At 34.9% G+C, this 18,483-nt stretch overlaps 1 pseudogene across 1 annotated transcript; it reads right to left on the bottom strand.

Moving 5' to 3' along the window:
* Nucleotides 1-5,905: 5,905 nt before the first annotated feature.
* On the bottom strand, nucleotides 5,906-6,862 carry LOC309840117 (olfactory receptor 52N4-like; annotated as a pseudogene). Its single transcript has one exon. The product of its transcript is annotated as an olfactory receptor 52N4-like (transcript).
* Between the last annotated feature and the right edge of the window lie 11,621 nt (nucleotides 6,863-18,483).

The raw sequence follows: 18,483 nt of genomic DNA, 5'->3' as shown, positions 1-18,483 counted from the left end.
AGAGGAGGAAGCAGGCTCACAACTGAGCAGAGAGCCCGATGTGGGGCTCAAGCACAGGACTCTGGGACCTGAGCCAAAGGAAGAGGCTTTAGCCTACTTTAGCCTACTAAAGCACCCAAGCACCCCAAAATTAAAGAAATTAATATTTCCTCAAGTACAGATCCTTTACCTCTTTTGTTAGGTTTATTACGAGGTATCTTATGGTTCTTGGTGCTATAGTAAATGGAATTGATTCTCTAATTTCCCTTTCTGTATTTTCATTGCTGGTGTATAAGAAAGCCACTGATTTCTGTACATCGACTTTGTATCCAGCCATGTTACTGAATTGCTGTATGAGTTCTTGTAGTTTGGGGGTGGAGTCTTTTGGGTTTTCCATATAAAGAATCATGTCATTTGTGAAGAGAGAGAGTTTGAATTCTTCATTGCCAATTTCGATACCTTTTATTTCCCTTTGTTGTCTGATTGCTGTTGCTAGGACTTCTAACACTATGTTGAACAAGAGTGGTGAAAGTGGGCATCCTTGTCATGTTCCTGATCTCAACGGGAAGGCTGCAAGCTTTTTCCCATTGAGGATGATATTTGTGTGGATCTTTCATAAATAGATTTGATGAAGTTCAGGAATGTTTCCTCTATCCCTATACTTTAGGCAAACCATTAGTGATTCTTAATCTCATAAAACAAACTGAGGGCTGCTGGGGGGAGGGATTGGAAGAAGAGGGATGGGGTTATGGACATTGGGGAGGGTATGTGCTTTGGTGAGTGCTGTGAAGTGTGTAAACCTGGCGATTCACAGACCTGTACCCCGGGCATAAAAATATATTATATGTTTATAAAAAATAAAAAAATATAAATAAAAAAATAAATAAATTAAAAAAAAATCAGGAAGGGATGCTGGATTTTGTCAAATGCTTTTTCTGCATCAATTGAGAGGACCATGTGGTTCTTCTCTCTTCTCTTATTAATTTGTTCTATCACATTGATTGATTTGCAAATGTTGAACCATCCTTGTAGCCCAGGGATGAATCCCACCTGGTCATGGTGGATAATCTTTTTAAAGTTCTGTTGGATCCTGTTTGCTAGGATCTTGTTGAGAAACTTAGCATCCATATTCATCAGTGATATTGGTCTGAAATTCTCCTTTTTGGTAGGGTCTTTGCCTGGTTTGGGGATCAGGGTAATGTTGGCTTCATAGAAAGAGTCTGGAAGTTTTCCTATTGCTTCAATTTTTTGAAACAGCTTCAGGAGAATAGGTGTTATTTCTTCTTTGAAAGTTTGGTAGAATTCCTCAGGGACTCCATCAGCTCCTGGGCTCTTGTTTTTTGGGAGGTTTTTGATCACTGCTTCAATCTCATTACTAGATATCTATCTATTCAGGTTGTCGATTTCTTCCTGGTTCAATTTTGGGAGTTTATAGTTTTCCAGGAATGCATCCATTTCATCTAGGTTGCTAAGCTTATTGGCATATAACTGTTGATAATAACTTCTGATGATTGCTTTTACTTCCTTGGTGTTAGTTGTGATCTCTCCCTTTTCATTCATAATTTTATGAATTTGGGCTTTCTCTCTTTTCTTTTGGATTACTGTGGCCAATGGCTTATCGATCTTGTTGATTCTCCCAAAAAACCAGCTTCTAGTTTCATTGATCTGTTTTACTGTATCTCTTCACTACAAAGCTGTGATCACCAAGACAGCATGGTACTGGCATAGAAACAGACACATAGACCACTGGAACAGAGTAGAGAGCCCAGATATGGACCCTCAACTCTATGGGCAAATCATCTTCGACAAAACAGGAAAAGATATACAGTGGAAAAAAGACAATCTCTTCAAGAAATGGTGCTGGGAAAACGGGACAGCTATATGTAGAAGAATGAAACTCAACCATTCTCTTACACCGTACACAATGATAAACTCAAAATGGATAAAAGACCTCAAGGTAGGGACGCCTGGGTGGCTCAGTTGGTTAAGCAGCTGCCTTCAGCTCAGGTCATGATCCCAGCGTCCTGGGATCGAGTCCCGCATCGGGCTCCTTGCTTGGCAGGGAGCCTGCTTCTCCCTCTGCCTCTGCCTGCCATTCTGTCCGCCTGTACTCGCTCTCTCTCCCTCTCTCTCTGACAAAATAAAATAAAAATAAAAATCTTAAAAAAAAAAAAAAAAAGACCTCAAGGTAAAACACAAATCCATCAGAATCCTAGAGGAGAACATAGGCAGTAATCTCTTCGATATCAGCCACAGCAACTTCTTTCAAGATTTGTCTTGAAAGGCAAAGGAAACAAAAGCGAAAATAAACTTGTGGGACTTCATCAAAATCAAACGCTTCTGCACAGCAAAGGAAACAACCAAGAAAACAAAGAGGCAACCCACGGAATGGGAGAAGATGTTTGCAAATGACAGTACAGACAAAAGGTTGATATCCAGGATCTATAAAGAACTCCACAAACTCAACACACACAAAACAGATAATCATATCAAAAAATGGACAGAATATATGAACGGACACTTTTTGTTGTTGTTGTTATGAGTCCACTTATATAACTTTCTTTTTTTTAAATTTTTTATTTTTATAAACATATATTTTTATCCCCAGGGGTACAGGTCTGTGAATCACCAGGCTTACACACTTCACAGCACTCACCAAAGCACATACCCTCCCCAATGTCCATAATCCCACCCCCTTCTCCCAAACCCCCTCCCCCCAGCAACCCTCAGTTTGTTTCGTGAGATTAAGAGTCACTTATGGTTTGTCTCCCTCCCAATCCCATCTTGCAGCCATCAAAAGAAATGAAATCTTGCCATTTGCAACAACATTGATGGAACTAGAGTGTATCATGCTTAGCGAAATAAGTCAAGCAGAGAAAGACAACTATCAGGAGAAGAATAAATGAAACAAGAATGGACACTTTTCCAATGAAGACATACAAATGGCTATCAGACACATGAAAAAATGTTCATCATCACTAGCTATTTGAGAGATTCAAATTAAAACCACATTGAGATATCACCTTACCCCAGTTAGAATGGCCAAAATTAGCAAGACAGGAAGCAACATGTGTTGGAGGGGATGTGGAGAAAGGGGATTCCTCTTCCACTGTTGGTGGGAATGCAAGTTGGTGCAGCCTCTTTGGAGAACAGTGTAGAGATTCCTCAAGAAATTAAAAATAGAACTTCCCTATGACCCTGCAATTTCACTCCTCGGTATTTACCCCCAAAGATACAGATGTCATGAAAAGAAGGGCCATCTGTACTCCAATGTTTATAGCAGCAATGGCCACGGTCGCCAAACTGTGGAAAGAACCAAGATGCCTTTCAACGGATGAATGGACAAGGAAAATGTGGTCCATATACACTATGAAGTATTATGCCTCCACCAGAAAGGACGGATACCCAACTTTTATAGCAACATGGACGGGACTGGAAGAGATTATGCTGAGTGAAATAAGTCAAGCAAAGAGAGTCAATTATCATATGGTTTCACTCATTTGTGGAGCATAGCAAATAGCATGGAGGACATGGGAGTTAGAGAGGAGAAGGGAGTTGGTGGAAATTGGAAGCGGAGGTGAACCATGAGAGACCATGGACTCTGAAGAACAATCTGAGGGGTTTGAAGTGGCGGGGGGTGGGATGTTGGTGTACCAGGTGGTGGGTATTATAGAGGGCACGGATTGCATGGAGCACTGGGTGTGGTGCAAAAGTAATGAATCCTGTTATGCTGTAAATAAATAAAAAATAAATTGAAAAAAAAATAAAACAGTAGGCCAATATTCTTTCTGTTTACAGCAGAAGAGCAAATTTCCCAAATTTCAAGTGACTGGTTTTTTTGTTTGTTTGTTTGTTTGTTTTTTAAGGGGGTGAAAATGGGGAGAGGCAGAGGGAGAGAGAAAGAGAGAATCTCAGGTGTTTGATCTCATTAACTTCTTATAACCCTGAGATCAGGGATCCTGTCCTGAGCCAAAATCAAGAGTTGGATACTTAACAGCTGAGCCACCCAAATGCCCCAGGTTATTTTTTAATTATGCAAAGTATACCATAAAATAGTAACATAGGTAAAGGTGTACAATTCATTTTGCAAAACACTTATAATGTTAATTTCAAAGGCAAGTGCTATAGAGTTAATATAAAGACATAAAATTATAGACATAGTTTCTTCATGAATTTATTTACAAAAATTGTAAGTAAGAGATTAGTTAATTAATAATAGTGTATTAAAACTAAATAATAATCAAGAAATGTTTATCTCATGGTACATAAATGATTTGATTCAGCAAAATTATATACCTTATTATAAGATAAAAGAAAGTTCATATTATTATCTTAATATCTGTAGAAATTATAGGAAATTATTTTATATGGTTCTATATGAAGTTATAATAAAACAGTAAAAATGAAAACTTTCTGGCTTAATAAAAGATACATACAAAACAACCCTTCTTTATTTCATACTCAACAGAGACTCCATCCTACCAACATTAAGTGCTACTGATGAATCATTTTCATATCAGCACATCAGAATAAGGTTTTTACCAAATTCAGTAAACTCAATCATCTGGAAGACATTTCTTGTAGTTTTGTTTGTTCCCTGTGGTAACAAAATAAACACTCTCCTCATATGAAAAAGAAAGAGCAAGACAAAGATATCCAGTATCACACCATAATACTAGTGGTTGTAGAGTGCTCAGCAAAGTGGAGAAAAACATGAAATTTTTTGTCCTTCTGAAATTTAAAAAAAAAATGTATTTCAGGACAGCAGGAGTAAATGAATTAAATTCAATATGTATAGTTTTTGAAAGGCAAACAAGCACTTATATTGGATCAAAGAAATGCAATTCAGGGAGCACAGATTCAGGTAGAAACTCAAAGAGTGTCCCTGCTTGTAGAGTAAAAGCAAGGTGTTTGTTGTTGTTGTCATTATTTGTTTTTGTTTTTGTTTAGTGTTATGAGGAAAAATTAAGCTACTCTGGGTTATACATTTACAACATTTCTGAGAAGTAATGTTTGACGAGATTAGAGAATGGTCTTTTCAGTTTAACCTGGAATGCAGTGGTGGAATTACCAAAACTAATTTCGGATAATAGGTAAGAAAGACAAACTACAGGGAGAGTAGACAAAATAAGTAATTTTTATTTTTCCCTAATCCTATGCTCATAAAATAATGCATACTATTATCTTCCTTAATTTGATTAACAGATTTTTCTAACTGTCCAGATGATGTATTTTTGAAGTCCATCTTGGAAAGAACTGCATATTCCACCAGTCTGTAGGGAAGCAGTTTTGTTGGGATGAGCTAGGAGAAATGTGATGTGTTGCCTAACTTATTTCCAAATTAGAAATTTGGAGGCTGAAACTTCATCAAACTAATCACTTTATGGACATTTCATAGCTTCTCCATCAGAAAGACAACATTGAGAAAGTAGAGAAATTTTGGTAATGATGGCAAAAATTATAACAATTAATTTAAAATATAGCAAATACAAGTAAAAGAATTGTTCAAACTGGACATTCCAGTCACCATTTGGAAAGAAGACAAACTGGCATCTGGTTGTAAATGATTGCCTTCCCATCAGGCATCCATCAAACTGATTTCATGTCCCTCAATAGTCTCATTACGCTTTTGTTTGTGGAAACCTGGTAAATGATATCTTTCATAGAGGAGATGAAATTCTCACAGAAAAGGTTGTGGGGATGCCAGTGATATTGGGATTCTGCAGACACTTACCAGGAATGCACCATTCAACACCATCCCTTTTCATGGACAAAACCAACACTCTCAGGAAGGCACTATTAGACTCTAACTAGTCAACAGAAATATCCCTTTCCTTTTATTTCCTCCTATAGATTCTCTTCCCATTTTCTCCCCTTTACTCGTTTTCTCCTTCACTTCTCTTCCCCTCCCTTACAAATATCTTTTTCATATGCTGTGGAATTTGATGTCCTTAGAACCCAAAAGGATCCTTATGACACAGTCTCGTATCTGCTTAGTTTTCACCCCATACACAATAGGGTTCATAGTGGGAGGCAAGAGCAGATAAATATTGGCCACAATGATGTGGCAAGATGGAGGGATCTTGTGACCCCCAAATCGGTGGGAAAAGAAGCAGAAGGCTGGACTGTAGGAGAAAATAATGGCACAGATGTGGGCAATGCAGGTACTGAAGGCCTTCTGTCGAGCATCTGCTGAAGAGAGATTGATCACTGCTCAGAGGATCATGGTGTAGGAGACTGTGATGCACAGGATGTCAAAACCCCCTATCAGGAGGGCAACTGTCAGACCGTAGATAACATTGATTTTGACACTTCCACAGGATAACTTGGCTACAGCCATGTGGTCACAGTAGGTATGGTATAATATATTCTCTCTACAGTAGGGTAGTCTCTTGATAATGAAAGTCAAGGGAGTGACAAGCAACACAACTCTCAGAAAAGTAGCAAGCCCAACTTTTGCAATGACAGGATTAGTGAGGATAGTAGAGTAGCGCAGTGGGTAGCAGATGGCCACATAGCGGTCTAGGGCCATAAGCATGAGAACCCCAGATTCCATCCCTGTTGAGGTATAGATGAAGAACATCTGGACGAGGCAATCATTAAAGCTGATTTCCTTAAGACAGAACCAGAAGAGGCAGAGATCTTTAGGGATTGTAGTAGTGCACATGACAAGGTCAGTTAGGGAAAGCATAGCCAAGAAGTAGTACATGGACCTGTGCAAGGAGTCTTCACAGCAGATGAGGTAGAGGAGACCACAATTACCTATCACAGCCACAGCATACATGGAGCAGAATGGGAAGGAAATCCACATGTGCATGTTCTCCAGTCCTGGGATCCCATTAAGAATGAATGAGACTGGGGTCAGGTCTGTTTGGTTCAGCATTAGTATGATCAGATTTTTATAATAGTTAAGACAGGTTATTGATATTTGTGTACTTCTTGTTTTTTTTTTTTGTTTGTTTGTTTGTTTGTTTTGTTTTCTGATCCTCCAATATTATGGAAAAAATCTTTTAAAAAATAAGATAAATTTTAGCCATATTTTCCCTCTCATTCTCCCTCTCTCTGTCAAGTGTGCATTTTAATATCAAACAACAAATATTTCAAACATGAGAGAATACTTAAACATAGTTCAAATCCAGTATGTGTCATTTGTTAATTCATTAATTTATTGATCATTCAACAATACATATTTAGCACTCACTAGTTACCAGGTTCTATGATGTATATTGTGTCTACGCTATAGAAACAGAAAGAAATAGATTAAATTACTTATAAATTTACAATGAAGGATAATTATATGTTTTTTTCTAATAATTTTTGATATTTCTAATGATATTTTTGTTAGAATATCTTATTTAAATGTTAATTACTATATACACCTCCCTTTTAATGTTCTCTTAAGGAAAATTTCACTGATCATTTCTCCAATGACCTAACAGATATGGTTAGGAATTTTCATTGTTGCTATTATGTTTATTGAGTCATACTTGTGCTATACTAAATACTGTTCTAAGAACTTTACAAATATTGACTAATTTGATCCTCACTACAAGCCCAGGAAGTATTAATCTGCACTTTTTTAACTGAGTAAATGGAGGCACTATTTAGATGAGGCTTTTTCATATCTGTGTTGGTGGTATACAATACCAAAACCGAGCCCTTCTCTGACCATTTAAAAAAAAAAAATTTCTTCTAAATTTTAACATAGAAATATGTGTTAGAAATAGTACTATAGGATAATAATGAAATTAAAAAATATCCAGATCCATCTTTCTAACTGTTGAAATCCAGCTTCCCACAGTTGGTCAAAATTACTTATTTTAGTTCTCTACTAACATTGACCTTTGTAATTCTAAATAATTTGTTTAGCCTGCTTTTTTGTCCTATTTCTCTTGAAATTGTTTTTGTTAAAATTATTGTTTCATGTTTAATTTATATTATAAAATAGATATTATCCCTTGCTAGGTCACATGATATGATGTCTATATTTTCTTCCCCACTCAATATTTTTCATTTTGATAGTACTTAATTTTTCTTAGTATTTGATGTAGATATCTGAAAAAAATACTTATTTTCAGAACTATAAAATATTTTTACTATTATTTCTTGATAGTTAAACATGATCTATCAATGTTAGTCCTTCTCACAGGATCTGTTTCTGAGAAGTCCTGTTTCTCTGAAATAGTTTTTTCTCAGACACATAATTCTCATCCAGAAATTCCCCTTCCTCTACTCTTTGTACATCGGTTTGTAGATCTCATTTTTCTTCATTCTATGTTTCAGGATATCATGGAAAAAAATTTTTTGAGACTATCACTGTCTGAATATAGTTTAGTCTATTAATCATTTGGCTAGATTTAAAATTCTAGATTAATAATTGTGAAGGCATTCGTGGGATTTCTGACACTGGAAATATAACACCTTTGACTTTGGAAATTTTCTTAACTTCTAATAATTTATTCCCAACATTTTTCTTGTTATATTCCTACAGACTTTTACCACTGACATTTTTTCATTTGTGTTGCTTTTGGCCCTAAACTATTTAAGAGCATTTTAAAATTTTTGTGTTCTGAAATTTAATGGCAATGATAAAAAAATTTTAAATGTTCTTAAATAGTTTAGGGGCAAAAGCAATACAAATGAAAAAATGACAGTGGTAAATAATTCATGTACAGAGGATCAAGAACTGATATGGTCCTCTTAATATCTCACTAGAAGCTAGGAGATCAATACAGAAATGCTTTTATTAATCTATAATTTTAAATTCTAGACTTAGTGATGATTGAGTCTCAGCAATTGATAATATTTGCTTTAAAACCTCTCTAGGACCCCTTTGCTTCATTATTGACATCCTTAGTTGTCATTATTTATAGGTATTTTTCAGGGACTTGCAATTTCTCCAAAAGAAGCCACCAATCTATTTCTTGGAGTAAAAATTTAATTGGCCACCAGTGTTCTTGGAGTTGAGTAGAAGGACACTGCAGTTCTCACACTTAAATATGAATATGGATTAAATCCTCACATATTTTATGATTCCTCATGCTTGACCTTTGTCACATCTGACATTAAGCATTTGTAGGATTTGTTAGCTTCTTCTAAGAATAAATTTTCAGTCATTGTAATAGGAATGGTAATACTGTTTAGGATGATGGATGAATCAAAGATATCAAGTTGTTCCTTATTCCATTTTTCTTCTATCTACATCCATGTTTATCTTTATGTATTTTCACTGAAGGATGAGAGATTAGATACTATAAAAAGCAACTTCTTTTAGAAACAGCAAAGCAACATGGGATGAGTATGTTATTAAAAGTGTTCTTCAAAGACCGGTTTTCACATATTTACAAAATCTTGGTGTCTGCCACATAAGCGTAGATAGAAACCATAGTTTAACAAAATCTTGGAGGAGATCAGGAAATTTTTCAAAGAGGAAAAGGTGAATTGTCTTATACCAGAAGCATGATCCATTCTGTTGCTGTTCACTCCCATTATACTGATATTTTTAGATTTGTGATTTTACAATTTTTATCCTATTTGTGTCCCATTCCTCCCACCAAATCCAGCTTCAATTATCAATTTCTTCTGGTTGATTCAACTCTCTTTTGGAGAGGATAGAACACCATCCTCTAAGTCCTTTTAATATGAAGTAATTATAGAGGTGGGAGGCTTACAGGTAAGGAATAAAACTATTGATGGAGGGTTCCCCTTTCTCCACACTGTTGGTGGGAATGCAAGTTGGTGCAGCCTCTTTGGAGAACAGTGTGGAGATTCCTCAAGAAATTAAAAATAGAACTTCTCTATGATCCTGCCATGGCACTCCTGGGTATTTACCCTAAAGATATAGATGTAGTGAAGAGAAGGGCCATCTGTACCCCAATGTTTATAGCAGCAATGGCCACGGTCGCCAAACTGTGGAAAGAACCAAGATGCCCTTCAATGGACGAATGGATAAGGAAGATGTGGTCCATATACACTATGGAGTATTATGCCTCCATCAGAAAAGATGAATACCCAACTTTTGTAGCAACAGGATGGGACTGGAAGAGATTATGCTGAGTGAAATAAGTCAAGCAGAGAGCATCAATTATCATATGGTTTCACTTATTTGTGGAGCATAACAAAAAGCATGGAGGACATGGGGAGTTAGAGAGAAGGGGGAGTTAGAGAGAAGGGGGTTGGGGTAAATTGGAAGGGGAGGTGAATCATGAGAGACTATGGACTCTGAAAAACAATCTGATGGGTTTGAAGTGGCGGGGGGGAGGTTGGAGGTCGGGGTACCAGGTGGTGGGTATTATAGAAGGCACAGATTGCATGGAGCACTGGGTGTGGTGAAAAAATAATGATATTGTTATGCTGAAAATAAATAAATAAAAAAACTATTGATGGAATATATTTATTATATCATTTTAATAGCATGTATTCTGAAAATTTATTTATATACTTGAATCATCTTCAATGTAATAAAACTCTTAATATTTGCTCAGACTGTATTTATTTTCATATCTGAAGTGTCTAACAAGATGCCAGGCACATTTTAGATGTCAATAAGTGTTTTGAATAAAGGAAGAGGAATTTCATACTTGACTTTAAGAGTTAATGCACTATAGTCTAAATATTATTTCTTGGAAAGCATGAGTAACCAGCAGAAGAAACAAAACTATGACATCTGATTCATCAGTCACCAAAATATATACATTTCAAAAAAATTCTCCATTGGGCACCTGGGTGACTCAGTTAATTAAGCATATGACTCTTGGTTTTTGGCTCAGGTCATGAACTCAGAGTCATGAGATTCAGCCCACTGTCAAGCTTTGTGTTCAGTCCGGTGTCTGCTTGAGATACTTTCTTCCTTTCTCTCTAACCCTACCCCTCCTGCCACACTCCATGATCTCTTACTCTCTCTTTCTGTCTCTCAAATAAACAATAAATATTTTAAAAGTTAAAAAATAAAATTCTCCATCAAAAATAAAGAATATATATAACTTTTTATTTTATATACATACATATTTACATTTATTTTTATTAAATGTTGAGTCAAAGTGACTTTTTGAGATACATTAGATTAAAAAACTTGAAGTAGGGGCGCCTGGGTGGCTCAGTGGGTTAAGCCGCTGCCTTCGGCTCAGGTCATGATCTCAGGGTCCTGGGATCGAGTCCCGCATCGGGCTCTCTGCTTGGCAGGGAGCCTGCTTCCTCCTCTCTCTCTCTCTGCCTGCCTCTCCATCTACTTGTGATTTCTCCCTGTCAAATAAATAAATAAATAAAATCTTTAAAAAAAAAAAAAAAAAAAAAAAACTTGAAGTAGAGCTATTTAACCAATTGAACCACTCAGGCACCCCTCAAAGTAGAGCTATTAAATTTGGACCAATTTATACCAAATTACTGTAGCTCCAGGCTTGACAAGGATTTTTCACAACCAAAATAATAGAAACACTGAAATTGTTTTCCTCCATTTGTTACAGAGCAGAAACTTTTAATTTGGGAATTCACTTAAATGCCAACCTATTAGCTAATCCTTAATTTCCTAGTTATTATCACTGACATCAACTTAAGCTAATAATTGCAAAGCTAACAGAAGAGCCCTGTAATTTGTATTATGGATAAAAGAAAAAATATGTTTTTATAATGCAAGAATGCATTTCCTTGATTACCAAAACTGTCATCAAGTTTTTTTCTAACTTGATGTGTATAAATTCTACTTTTTGTACAACATTATGTTTTTCAGATTACTTTTACAGATATTATTAAAGTAACAAATTTTAAATTTGTTTATATTTATAAATTTAAAGTGTATAAATTCTGCTTTTCACACAGCATTATGTTTTTCAGATTACTTTTACAGATATTATTAAAAATAACAAAAGCTGTAACAATTTTATATATGTACATTTATATGTATGTATATATACACATACATAAACACTCTATATATAAAACATATAAACATATTTTAATGCTTATAACATAAACATATAATATGTGTCTATATATGTTTTACCTCAATTGATTGTTGTAGAATAAGATAACCTTGAGATATATATGTATATGTATGTGTGTGTGTGTCTGTGTACTAGGTTCAAGGTTTTAAAATCTCAGTTAGTTAACATAAAGAATAATAGTTTCAGGAATAGAATTTAGTGATTCATCACATATAACACACAGTGCTCATCATAGCAAGTGCCCTCCTTAAAACACATCACCCATCTATCCCATCTACTGCCCACCTTTCCCCCAACAACTCTGTTTGTTCTCTATAGAGTCTGTTTTATGGTTTGTCTCTCTCTCTCTTTTGTTTCCCCCATGGTCATCAGATTTGTTTCTTAAATTCCACATGAGTGAAACCATATGGTATTTGTCTTTCTCTGACTGACTTATTTCACTTATTTGGCCAGTATATGCCAAATTCTCACACAGGTTGTTGAAAAATAGTATCACTACTTATTTATTCATCTCATTACATTTGAAGAATCAACTTAATTTTATGTATCCATGCAGTAGAAACCAAGTAGAGAAATTAGGGAAAGCACAGAGGCCCATAAACTGAAAATGGGAAATATAACTCAGAGATTTGTGCTCTGTATTTAAGAACATACATCCTAAATATGAGACAAATATCATATTTATGCCCCTTGTGTTTCTTTTTGTAATTCTAGTGTCAATTAATAAAACTAGCTTTATTGCTACATGTTACACCTATGCATTTGCAAAACTCTTAAAGACCCACCAAGTGATATAATATTAATCACAATTTAAATTACTTCTCCAAAACAAATTTAAAGTTATTTTCATACCTTACAATCTAATTTTTCCTACAGGGAAGATGGACTCATGCTATGCATGGGCAGGTTATACTGAAGTAGTAACATCAACACCAGAATAGCACCACTTATAAAGATCATTTTTATGTCATCTGTTGTCTATTTTTACTCCCCAAACCCGTAGATCACAAATTCATTCCCTTACTAGACTGTCCTCAATTAAAACAAACAAACAACAACAACAACAACAACAACAAAAAAAAAGTTTTTCTCTCAATATGATGATGGGTTTCTCTAAATAGGTTTTGCCATCTGAAATGAATACAGTCATAAATACATTCCTCTAGGAATAAAGCAAGGAAATTAGGTTCTCATTCTGAGAACATAATGAGAGCAGGTGAAAAGTAAGAGTGTTCTGACCAGGACTGAGAACTATTCTCTAGCTCTCTGCCATTTCATCTTGTGATGGGGCTGACTCATACCTGAACAGTACCACTGATTCCTATTTAGTTAGGAAGATAACACAGATATTCATAATCCTGATGGTAAGTTACACTGAGTTGCAATCTGAAAAATAGATAAATAAACCTTTTTATAAGAAAACCCAATTCTTCACAACAGTTCTGCCTTCAAATGGGTGGATGGAATCAAACCTGTGTTGCTGGGAATATAATAATCAATTGGGTATACACACACACACACACACACACACACACACACACACATACACATATTCTCTCTTCTTTATTTACTGCCTATAAAATTTTTTTAAAAACCTGTCACTAGTTCCACTTTTTAAAAAAGGTTTTCTTTATTTATTTAGAGAGAGAATGTGTGAGCAGGGACAGGGGCAGAGGGAGAGGGAAAGAGAGAATCTCAAGCAGACTCTATGCTGAATACAGAGCCCAAGGGGAGGGGGGTCAATCTCATGACCTGAGATCATACCCTGAGCTTAAATCAGTCATACTTCAACTGAGTGAGTCACCCAGGCACCCCTCTATTCCCATTTTTGTATTTCCTTTAATACCTTGGCTTTTATAAACTGAATGCAATCTGTTCCAGGTGTTCAGGATGTTGGTCACAAAACATCACTATTCTACACTATATATACATGTACAGCACTAAATTCTAAATCCTTTGATATCTGTACTATTGAACTGAGCATTTAAAGAAACATTGTGTTTTTCTCAATGGGAGAAAATTGTATATATCTCAAGAGAATATTTAAGAACATTAGAGACAACAGGTGCTGATGTGAGAGTCAAGTCTACCCCTTGGAGAAGATCAAAAGTAAAGGAAACTTTTCATGCTTACTAACTATATAATATTGGGTAAATAAGGAATAATTTTATATGTTGTGTGTTTGTGTGAACATGTATATGTGGGTAGAGATGAAAATAAACTTTTAAAAATTAATATTAGTGATTTTAATACTTTTTGCAGAGTTGTCTCTTTCTATGTACAAGATTTGTAGGACACAAATTAAAAACACTTAAGTGCAGAATGTTTCAGTCATTCACACACATCCATCCACTTCTTTTATTTGTTTATATTTTTGTGTGTGTAATTAAATAACATCATTGAATATTGAGTAGTTCCCAAGTTAAGCTAAGAACTATAAAAAAAATCAGATAATAGGTGAGGTGTCATAGTTTTAAAGAATTTTACATTCTACTAACATAGATAGTGAATATTATAGCATTCTAGAAAATCATCAAAAGTTCAGGTTTATTATGCATACATATTATGTTAGGAATAATTAGCTGCCTACATTTTGACATAAAAATGATGATGGTAAGAGTAGCAACAATTAAAAAATGGTTACTGATTCTAGTTTCATGTTCCTTTAAATAGCAAAATTGGAAAAAACCTAAATGCTCATTATCAGGTGAACTCATAAACAAAATATTGTACATTCATATAATAGAATACTATTCAGTAATAAAAAGGAAGGAACTACTAATATATAAAACTCAAATGAATCTCAGAACTGATCCATTAGAAAATTCAACTTAATCTATAGTGACAGAGAGTAAACTGGTGGTTGTGTGGATCCAGGGTAAAAGGAGGCATGAACTGCAATTTCATTTTTTTAAATAAAATCTTGGTATAAAAATTTCACTTTTTATACAAAAATCTTTGAGGTGAGGGACATGTTTTGTATTTTGATTTTGATAGTAGTTCCATGAGTGGATACATATGTCAAAATTCATAAAATTACATACTTTAAATGAATACAGTTTATTGTCTATAAATCATATTTAACAAAGTTGATTTTTTAAAAAATATGGTTGTTTATTTTGCTTGATTTTGAAAAACAAATATTTGGAAGGAGATAAATAGCTTTCTTAAATTGCTAATATAGAGTTAACTTATGATACTTTATTTGATTTATATATATATATATATATATAGATATAGATATATATACACACACATATATAGCTACTGTGTGTGAATAAATACAAATATATTCATTTACATATATACACCCATGCTAGCTATATGTATTTTTAAACTTATTTTTTATTAATTTTCAGCATAAGTATTCATAATTTCAATAAGAATTTATAAGTATTCATAATTCAGCATAAGTATTTATTATTTTTGCACCACACCCAGTGCTCCATGCAATCCGTGCCCTCTATAATACCCACCACCTGGTTCCCCCAACCTCCCACCCCTGCCTCTTCAAACCCCTCCCCTCAGATTGTTTTTCAGAGTCCATAGTTTCTCATGATTCACCTCCCCTTCCAATTTACCCCAACTCCCTTCTCCTAACTCCCCAGTCCTCCATGCTATTTGTTATGCTCCACAAATAAGTGAAACCATATGATAATTGACTCTCTCTGCTTGACTGATTTCACTCAGCATAATCTCTTCCAGTCCCATCCATGTTGCTACAAAAGTTGGATATTCATCCTTTCTGATGGAGGCATAATACTCCATAGTGTATATGGACCACATCTTCCTTATCATTCGTCCATTGAAGGGCATCTTGGTTCCTTCCGCAGTTTGGCAACTGTGGCCATTGCTGCTATAAACATTGAGGTACCGATGGCCCTTCTTTTTACTACATCTGTATTTTGGGGGTAAATACCTAGGAGTGCAATTGCAGGGTCATAGGGAAGTTCTATTTTTAATTTCTTGAGGAATCTCTACACTGTTCCCCAAAGCAGCTGCACCAACTTGCCTTCCCACCAACAGTGGAAGAGGATTCCCCTTTCTACACATCTCCTCCAACACATGTTGTTTCCTGTCTTGCTAATTTTGGCCGTTCTAACTGGTGTAAGGTGATATCTTAATGTGGTTTTAATTTGAATCTCCCTGAGGGCTAGTGATGATGAACATTTTTTCATGTGTCTTATAACCATTTGTATGTCTTCATTGGAGAAGTGTCTGTTCATATCTGCCCATTTTTTTATATGATTATCTGTTTTGTGTGTGTTGAGTTTGAGGAGTTCTTTATAGATCCTGGATATCAACCTTTTGTCTGTACTGTCATTTGCAAACATCTTCTCCCATTCCGTGGGTTGCCTCTTTGTTTTCTTTATTGTTTCCTTTGCTGTGCAGAAGCTTTTGATCTTGATAAAGTCCCAAAAGTTTATTTTCACTTTTGTTTCTTTTGCCTTTGGAGACATATCTTGAAAGAAGTTGCTGTGGCTGATATCAAAGAGATTACTGTCTATGTTCTCCTCTAGGATTCTGATGGATTCGTGTCTCACGTTGAGGTCTTCTATGCATTTTGAGTTTATCATTGTGTACAGTGTAAGAGAATGGTTGAGTTTCATTTTTCTACATATAGCTGCCCAGTTTTCCCAGCACCATTTATTGAAGAGACTTTTTTCCACCATATATTTTTTCCTGTTTTGTCGAAGATGATTTGCCCATAGAGTTGAGGGTTTATATCTGGGCTCTCTACTCTGTTCCACTGGTCTATGTGTCTGTTTTTATGCCAGTACCATGCTGTCTTGGTGATCACAGCTTTGTAATAAAGCTTGAAATCAGGTGACGTGATGCTCCCAGTTTTATTTTTGTTTTTCAACATTTCCTTAGTGATTCGGCATCTCTTCTGATTCCATACAAATTTTGGATTATTTGCTTCAGCTCTTTGAAGAATACGGTGGAATTTTGATCAGAATGGCATTAAAAGTATAGATTGCACACACATATATAGCTACTGTGTGTGAATATGTATATACATATATATATATGTATATATATATATTTATTTACATATAACACCCATGCTAGCTATATGTATTTTTGGCAAAAATATTGATTATAGCATATTAAAACATAAATTTGGTATTTTCAATGACATTATATAATTAGTCCATTCTAACAAGGATGATTTAGTGTTATTATGATTGAATAAGAGTTTTTTATACAAAAATACAATAGTATGTATGTTGAGAATATTTTAACTTCATCGGATGTTTTTTAAAATTGAGGTTAATTTCACATGATATACAGTTAACCCTTTAATCATTTGATAACATGAAATTGAGTGACTTTTAGAACATCAACAATGCAGTGCAAATATTACCACTATATAATTACAGAACATTTCCCCTACCTCAAAAAGAACCACCCTCCATCATTAAGTAGTCACTCATTATTACCCCATCCCTCAGCCCCTGGCAACAAGTAATTTGCTGTCTATTTCTATGGACTTACTTATTCTACACATTTCATATAAATGGAATCATACAATATATGTCTTTTTGTTTCTGACTTTTTCCCTTTTGCATGTTTTCAAAATACATATGCATTACTGCATGGACTAGTACCAGAAAATAACTAGTGTCAGTGAAGATTTATATAAAATGTAAAAAACTTTGCTAGTGGTGATGTAAAATAATATAGTCATTGTGGAAAACAGTTTAGCAGTTCTGCAAAAAGTAAAACAAAATTATAATATAACTGATCAACTCCTCTGACAAGTATAGAGAATTAAAATCAGATCTTCCCAAAAAATATGGGCATAGATTTTCATATCAATACTATTCATGAGAGCCAAAATGTATTAACAACCTAATGGATAAATTGATAAATAAAATCTGGTATACATACAATGGGATATTATTTAACCTCAAAAAGGAATGAAGTACTAATCCAAGCTACAGCATGGATACATTTTGAAAATGTTATGCAAGGAAATCAAACAACCATGAATTGTGTCATCCTATTTTTTTTATATAAAACATTTGTTTAATGAAATTAATATGAATCACAAATCTAAAAAACACAGTGACATTCAATTCAGTATGAAAGACAAAAATGTAAACTCCTGTTTTCAGCTGTAATAGAATGCTGATTTAAAAATCTTTTTTTTTTTTTTTTTGCCTTTTATAAACATATATTTTTATCCCCAGGGGTACTGGTCTGTGAATCACCAGGTTTACACACCTCACAGCACTCACCAAAGCACATACCCTCCCCAATGTCCATAATCCCACCCCCTTCTCCCAAACCCCCTCCCCCCAGCAACCCTCAGTTTGTTTTGTGAGATTAAGAGTCACTTATGGTTTGTCTCCCTCCCAATCCCATCTTGTTTCATTTATTCTTCTACTACCCACTTAAGCCTCCATGTTGCATCACCACTTCCTCATATCAGGGAGATCATATGATAGTTGTCTTTCTCTGTGTCATCCTATTTTTATAAAATATTCAGAATAAGCAAATTTGTAGAATAAAAGGCAAATTAATGGTTGTCAAACCTTAGGGGAAAACATGAGGAGGA

The sequence above is a fragment of the Mustela nivalis genome (genome assembly GCF_964662115.1).
Source record: "Mustela nivalis genome assembly, chromosome: 9".
NCBI classification, from domain to species: Eukaryota; Metazoa; Chordata; class Mammalia; order Carnivora; family Mustelidae; genus Mustela; species Mustela nivalis.
This window is presented reverse-complemented; position numbering and strand designations above follow the sequence as displayed.